The following is a 6,152-nucleotide window of genomic DNA, read 5'->3' as shown; positions in this document are numbered from 1 at the left end:
GTTCTAATCCGCTAGCATAACTAGATTAAGAGACTGGATAATATGTTGAGAAGATCTGCATACAGAGAAGGAAGACGCATTGTCAAGTGTGCTTACAACAGATTTTAATGATTCATATTATGTAGAATGGATTGTGGGGGGAGGTTGGACATACACAAGCAGAAATGCTGTTTGTCTTGTATTAATAGAATGGTTCAATTTGCTAGATGTGGAATTGACATGAACCCATATGCATCCTTGGAAAAAAAGCAATGGAAACATGTTTATCATGTTGAGTTGGTTTGAGTTTACGTTAATGCCTGCATGTCTCCCACAAGAGCATATCTGCAACCAAGTTAAACTGCATGTTTTGGGCTCAGACATTCTGATTGGAGAAAAGAACCTATGTTTTTCTAATACGTTCTTTCTAAAGATCATAAACTAATGCTTGAATATTAAAATCCAATAAAAGTATCTTTTGTTAATAACTTCTGAATTTGGTCTTGTAATCTGGCATTACAACTGTATAATTAAACTTGGTATATTACAAAAAGCAAAAAGAAAACATGCAGCAAATGTATTCTGCTTTAGTGAACAGCCAATCTCATACTTTGCTCTATAGTGTAGGACTGCTGTGGAGGGTTCCCTCCCTTCCTTTAAGTCTTAATTGATGGGGAAAGTGTGAACCACAATCTGCTTCTTACTGGAGCTGTTTCCATTTGCATTTATGTGGCAGTTGGTTTTTACCATGTTTTTAATCTTGCTTCTTGGTTTCGACCAAACTGGTAAAATGACTTCTGATAAAAATAGTACACAAGTTAAACTCAAACCACCAAAAAGCCCACTGGCCAAGCAGTATCAAACTTCGGTCAAATACCAAAAGTCTGACCTAAAACCTAACCCAGGCTTCCTCAGACTTGGCCTGCCAGATGTTTTGAGACTACAATTCCTATCATCCCTGACCACTGCTCCTGCTAGCTAGGGATCATGGGAGTTGTAGGCCCAAAACATCTGGAGGGCCAAGTTTGAGGAAGCCTGACCTAACCGAACATAATTTGACCATGTTCATGAATGCAATGAGAAGACCTGGTAGGCTACCCTAGAGAAGGTATTCCAAAAGAATACCAGGCTTCTCTGGTGCTGCCCCCAACCGATTGTTCTGTTCTATCAGTATCTTGCTATGCTTAAAATTCTATCTATTTCATCCTTTCCCCATTTCTGTCCTTCTGCTGCTTCTGTTTGTCTTGTTCCAGTCATCATTTTCATTTCAGGTCTTTGTCCTGTCCTGTCTGAAGAAACCTCCAGACCCCAGGGCTCCCTTTGCCTCTTGTGTCTTCCTTGGAAACCTTTGAAAAATGTTTTTCTCATATGCATTAGAGTCATGTAAAGTCATCATTACCATGAAGTTGCCAGTTTTCTAAGTTGGAGATAGAGCTGTGTGACAAGTGAGAAACTAAGCTTTACATACGGTACTTCACAAATCAGGTTTTCTGAGGTAAATTCTTCTTTTCCAGAATATGACTTAGGTGCACTCTGGGAGGTGAGTTACATCTCCTTTAAAAGGTGAGTTTGTAGGAGAGATGGAAATGAGGGGAGACCTTTGAAAATTCTGTGGATCATTTTGAGATCTTTTCAGGCACAGAAGTTCTGTTGTAAGAACCCAGCTTTATATATCAGAGGCCTGAACAAAAATATTTGATGAAAAAGCTTTTAAGAATTAAAGAAAAGTTTTCACCCTACCAACTGTCACCAAGGACTGACATTTTAGAAGTGTTTCTGAAACTTAAAGTGTGACGTTACTTTATCCCTCCTCTTCTAAGAGCCTTTTAATTTAATTCTATTTGCATCAAATACAATGTGAAATACTGACTTTGTAACAAGGGGGAAATGAAAGAAACGTTTGAAGGAATCTTAAATGCATTAAATCTAAAACAGCTATGTTCCTAGCATACATTGAACATTTTCAGGAACTTCAGAAATGTGCATATAAAAAGAATATCATGGGGAGGTAATAGGCACAATTACTTCTGGGTGTTCACCCTGTTGATTTGACAGGATATATAAAAGCACTCATCAGGTGAAAACAAAACATTTGATACCAAAACTGTGCTTATCCTTAGTCTGCTGGGGGAAAGTATTTCATGTGAAAATGACACATAAGCCTTTCTTATCAGGCAATCACTTTCCTGCTAAGCCATCAGGCTGATCTGTGATATGTATATGTGAACAGTAAGCCTGATTCTGATTTTGGTTACAGATCAACATCAAAATAAGAGATTGCATCAGTCGCATTTACCAGTCTTGTTTTCTGCATCCTGCAGTTCCCACCAGAACAAGTATGAAAATCAAAAGGCAAAAAGTTCATGTTATATTTTAATAAGAATTCTTTTAGGAGAAGAATAGTTCTTTTTAATCAGGCATTCTAAGATTACAGATTTCCATAATTATTTTCAAGTGTGGGGCTGTATCTGTTTACATCCCGTGCATTCCCACAAGTTTGGGAAGCGGTGTATGCATATCAGCCATTCTCTGTACTGTCCGGTCATTTCTTATAAAATGCTATACTCAAATGCATCTCTCCCTCTCCCCGAAAAAAAGCTTCAGTTTGAAATGAGCAAAAGAATGAGCTAGCTGCGTTTTAAGCAGGTAATGTGTACACAGCCTGGATCTCTTGTCTGGCCTGAGAGACAATGGAGTGCACCTCGAGGGGTGAAGTCAGATCTCTACAGAATCACAGTGCCTGCTGTGGCTACAGAGACTGGTAGCTTGCAACTGCTGCTTGCCATTTTGTTTTTGCTGCATTAGCAACACCAAAGTGACCTCTCCAGCGCATAAGCCTGGGCAAGTGAGTATGGAGGTCCTGGGCTGCCCAGATGACAAGACCCAACCCCCCAACCCCCATCCTCACTGATGTGGTTCAAAGGAAAGCGGAGCAATACCAGATACCAGCTTGGCTGCAGGAGTTGCTGGAAAGGGGCATACAAGGCGCCATCCCAACAGTCTTGGGGATTCCACTCCACATTTGTGTAGGGTTTTCTCCTTAGCCTTTTCTTCTCTTGATGATGACCTGCAAGGCAGCGGAGAATTTTGGCACGTGCAGCTTGACATACCACAATATTACAAGAGCAATGCAGTGGGGAGGGCAGGAGACGCTGCCTGATTTTGGAGCTCTGCAACCTGCTGCTCTTAAACCTTCCTGCCATAATGAGATATGTGCGAGGCCATGTTTAGCAGTCAAGAGGAAAAGGATGGTGCCTGGTCTTCATCAAGGTAGCGGAGGGTTATTTTAAAAGTACAGTAGTTTTAAACCCAAGGGTTAAAAGTTAATTGGGCTTGGGCACAATGATGAGACCTAAACTAAATGGTGTTCTACAGAGAGCAGCAAAAGCAGAGGGGGGGGGGGGACAGAAAAAACTTAGAACATACAGACCAGGGAAAATAAATAGATACTATTGAAAAGCTGGAGGTGGGGAATGGAAGCTTAATATACAAAGAAAAGATAACATTAGCATCAGCTGTTTTTCTATTCCTTCCATAATTTCATAGTAAAGCAAAATACAATACAAGGATTTAGAGGTTTTTTAAGGGATTTGTTTAGATTAAATGACTTTGACTTACGGTACATTCCAATATGATAGCACAACAGTTTTGGAAAAAAAATGCACAGAATTCATATCTTCTTGTTACAATTTCACACTACATGTGTGTAAAATAGTACAGGAAACTGGCACCATTTGAATAACGAATAGCGGAAGAGTCAGACTCAACAAAGGGCAGGTTTCCGTGACACCTAAAATCTTCTTAGACACAGTTAATACAGAAAGTCTGAAATATGTATGGGAAGCTAAGTTAGGCATAGAAATAGGTGAGGTGCAATGGAATTTTAAGTGCCCTCCCCCCAAAAGACCAAGAGCAGTCTGGGAATGGGTGAGAGAAAATTAAAAAATAGTCCACCCAGCTGTATAAGGGTGCTGGAAGTTGTAGATCAGTGAGACTGCAACTATGTATACCAAGCAAACTTTTTATAAAGGCTGTTCTGCCTTTCTTGTGCAGATATCAATAGGTGGTGAATATCTCCATGGTTGTGAACAGCTTCACTTGCTGATTTCTGTGTATCAATCTGTTCTGACGGAACAAGAAGTGCCAGGCTGTTAATACGACTTCATGTTTGTAACAAAGCTAATTCACTGTTGAAAAAGGAGGTGAGCACAGAAGCACCTTGCTTTGGCATTCCATTATTTTCAATGCTTTCTAAGTTTTGAGGTAATATTACTGGTGCTTCTATGTGCTACCAATGCACAAGGTAAAGCTTACAGGAACAGGAAAATGTTTCTCCTTTGAAGGATCTGTACCGGAGCTGTTTCCAAAGTGACTTTTCAACTCAAAATGTCAAAAATATTTTCAAGATTGACCTTGGCAGCTATTTGTTTCCTGATTTTGAAAACACCCCCCACCCCCCACCAAAGAAAATATCCACTTACAGATGGTCAGGTGTACATCACTCTTTGACTGCCAAGATGCTCATTTCTCTTTCATGATTCAGAATTAATAAACATCAAAGAAATGTTAATATGAAGCTGTCTTAAGCCAACCTGAGGCAGAACAGGAGGTCATTTCTTATTATATTCAAAGCCCAATGTTATGATTTGTGTTAATCTTTACCTTCGAGGGTCATTAATAAATTCCCTATTAATGTTTTTTTTTTCTCAGTGCCCTGCACTCTTCTTTTGTTTATGCAAGACTAACTGCATCTATTTGCAATTTTGCAATATGGTGTTCATTTTTTAAAATATGAATATATATGAGTCCTCTGCTCACTTCCTGATAATCTCATTTGAATAATGGGGAAATAGATTATTATTTTCTTGCCTGAACCCGATTGCTCTTACAAACAAACACATAAACCAGTCCTTTTAGCTTAAAATGGCATTGGCATTATAAATCATGAAGGATCCAATCCGCTATTCACTTATGATCAGTTCCCTTATTGTTTTGTTTGGATGGATCTAAAAGGATTTTTTTCTTTCAGATTTCTTGTAACTGAGGGGGTAGATTAGGTGGCATTTTTTGTGGAGTGGCTGACAGAAATAGAACTCCGTTATTTAATTGTTGCATTTGAATGTTGTAGATATTTTAAACGGATTTTTAATTTGCTATTCATTGTATGCCACCTTGAGAAAATACTGCAGGTTGAAAGGTGGCTAACAAGTCTATTATATTAATAAAATAAGTCCCATTGGGCTAAGTGGAAGTTAACTTTATGAAGCGATATCCTTTGGACACATAAAAGTATGTCCCTTAAATTATTTGTATTCCATATGCTCAAAAACAACTTAAACTTGATGTGTCGATTCATGTTATGTTAGGAATGCAAGACTTTACAATGATTCTAGGGATGTTTCCAGATGGAGGTTTATTGCTGTTCATGTGCACAAGTTTTTATGCAGGTATCATAAAAAAAATGGCAGCCTACACTCCCCCTCATTTAAAATTGATTTCCTCATACAGCGAAAAAAATCCACTAAATATGTTTTTTTTAAATCCATTACACATCTGCAGTCAGTAGTAAGTGTGGAAGCTTGATATTGTACTTTTCGGAGTGGGTGGTTTGCCACATCTGTACTAATGTTTCAGTAGATAGCCTCAAACACACCTGTATTTAAATTTGTTCCCCACCTGAACGCAGTCTAGTCATTTGTTTGCAGAAGCCCAAATGATACGCATTGTCTCTTTTTACCAATTGCTACATGCTGAAGGCACTTTCAAATTTCAATAAGCGAGGAGCTAACAAAAAAAATAAAAAATCCTTCCAGTAGCACCTTAGAGACCAACCAAGTTTGTTATTGGTATGAGCTTTCGTGTGCGTGCACACTTCTTCAGATACGAGGAGGAGCTGTTCTCGCAAGACCTCCCTCTACTCGGGCCATAGCAGACGACCTCCATAGCAGAAGACTTTTCCTGCCCCCGAAGACCTTTCCGATGACTAGGCGTCCCAGGCCCCCGCCCCTTTTGAATGCCGGGACGTGCCCTCACGCGCGTGTAACACGTGAGTAGAGCTTTCCGACGACCCGGCGCTCCAGGCCCCGCCCCTTTAGAACGCGGGTAACTTACCCAACGCGAAGCGACAGAGAAGCAGCTTCCCTCCGCTCAACTCCACCAATGGGAGCCGGACG

The sequence above is a fragment of the Lacerta agilis genome, chromosome 4 (genome assembly GCF_009819535.1).
Source record: "Lacerta agilis isolate rLacAgi1 chromosome 4, rLacAgi1.pri, whole genome shotgun sequence".
Lineage (NCBI taxonomy): Eukaryota > Metazoa > Chordata > Lepidosauria > Squamata > Lacertidae > Lacerta > Lacerta agilis.
Note: the sequence above shows the minus strand (reverse complement) of the source record.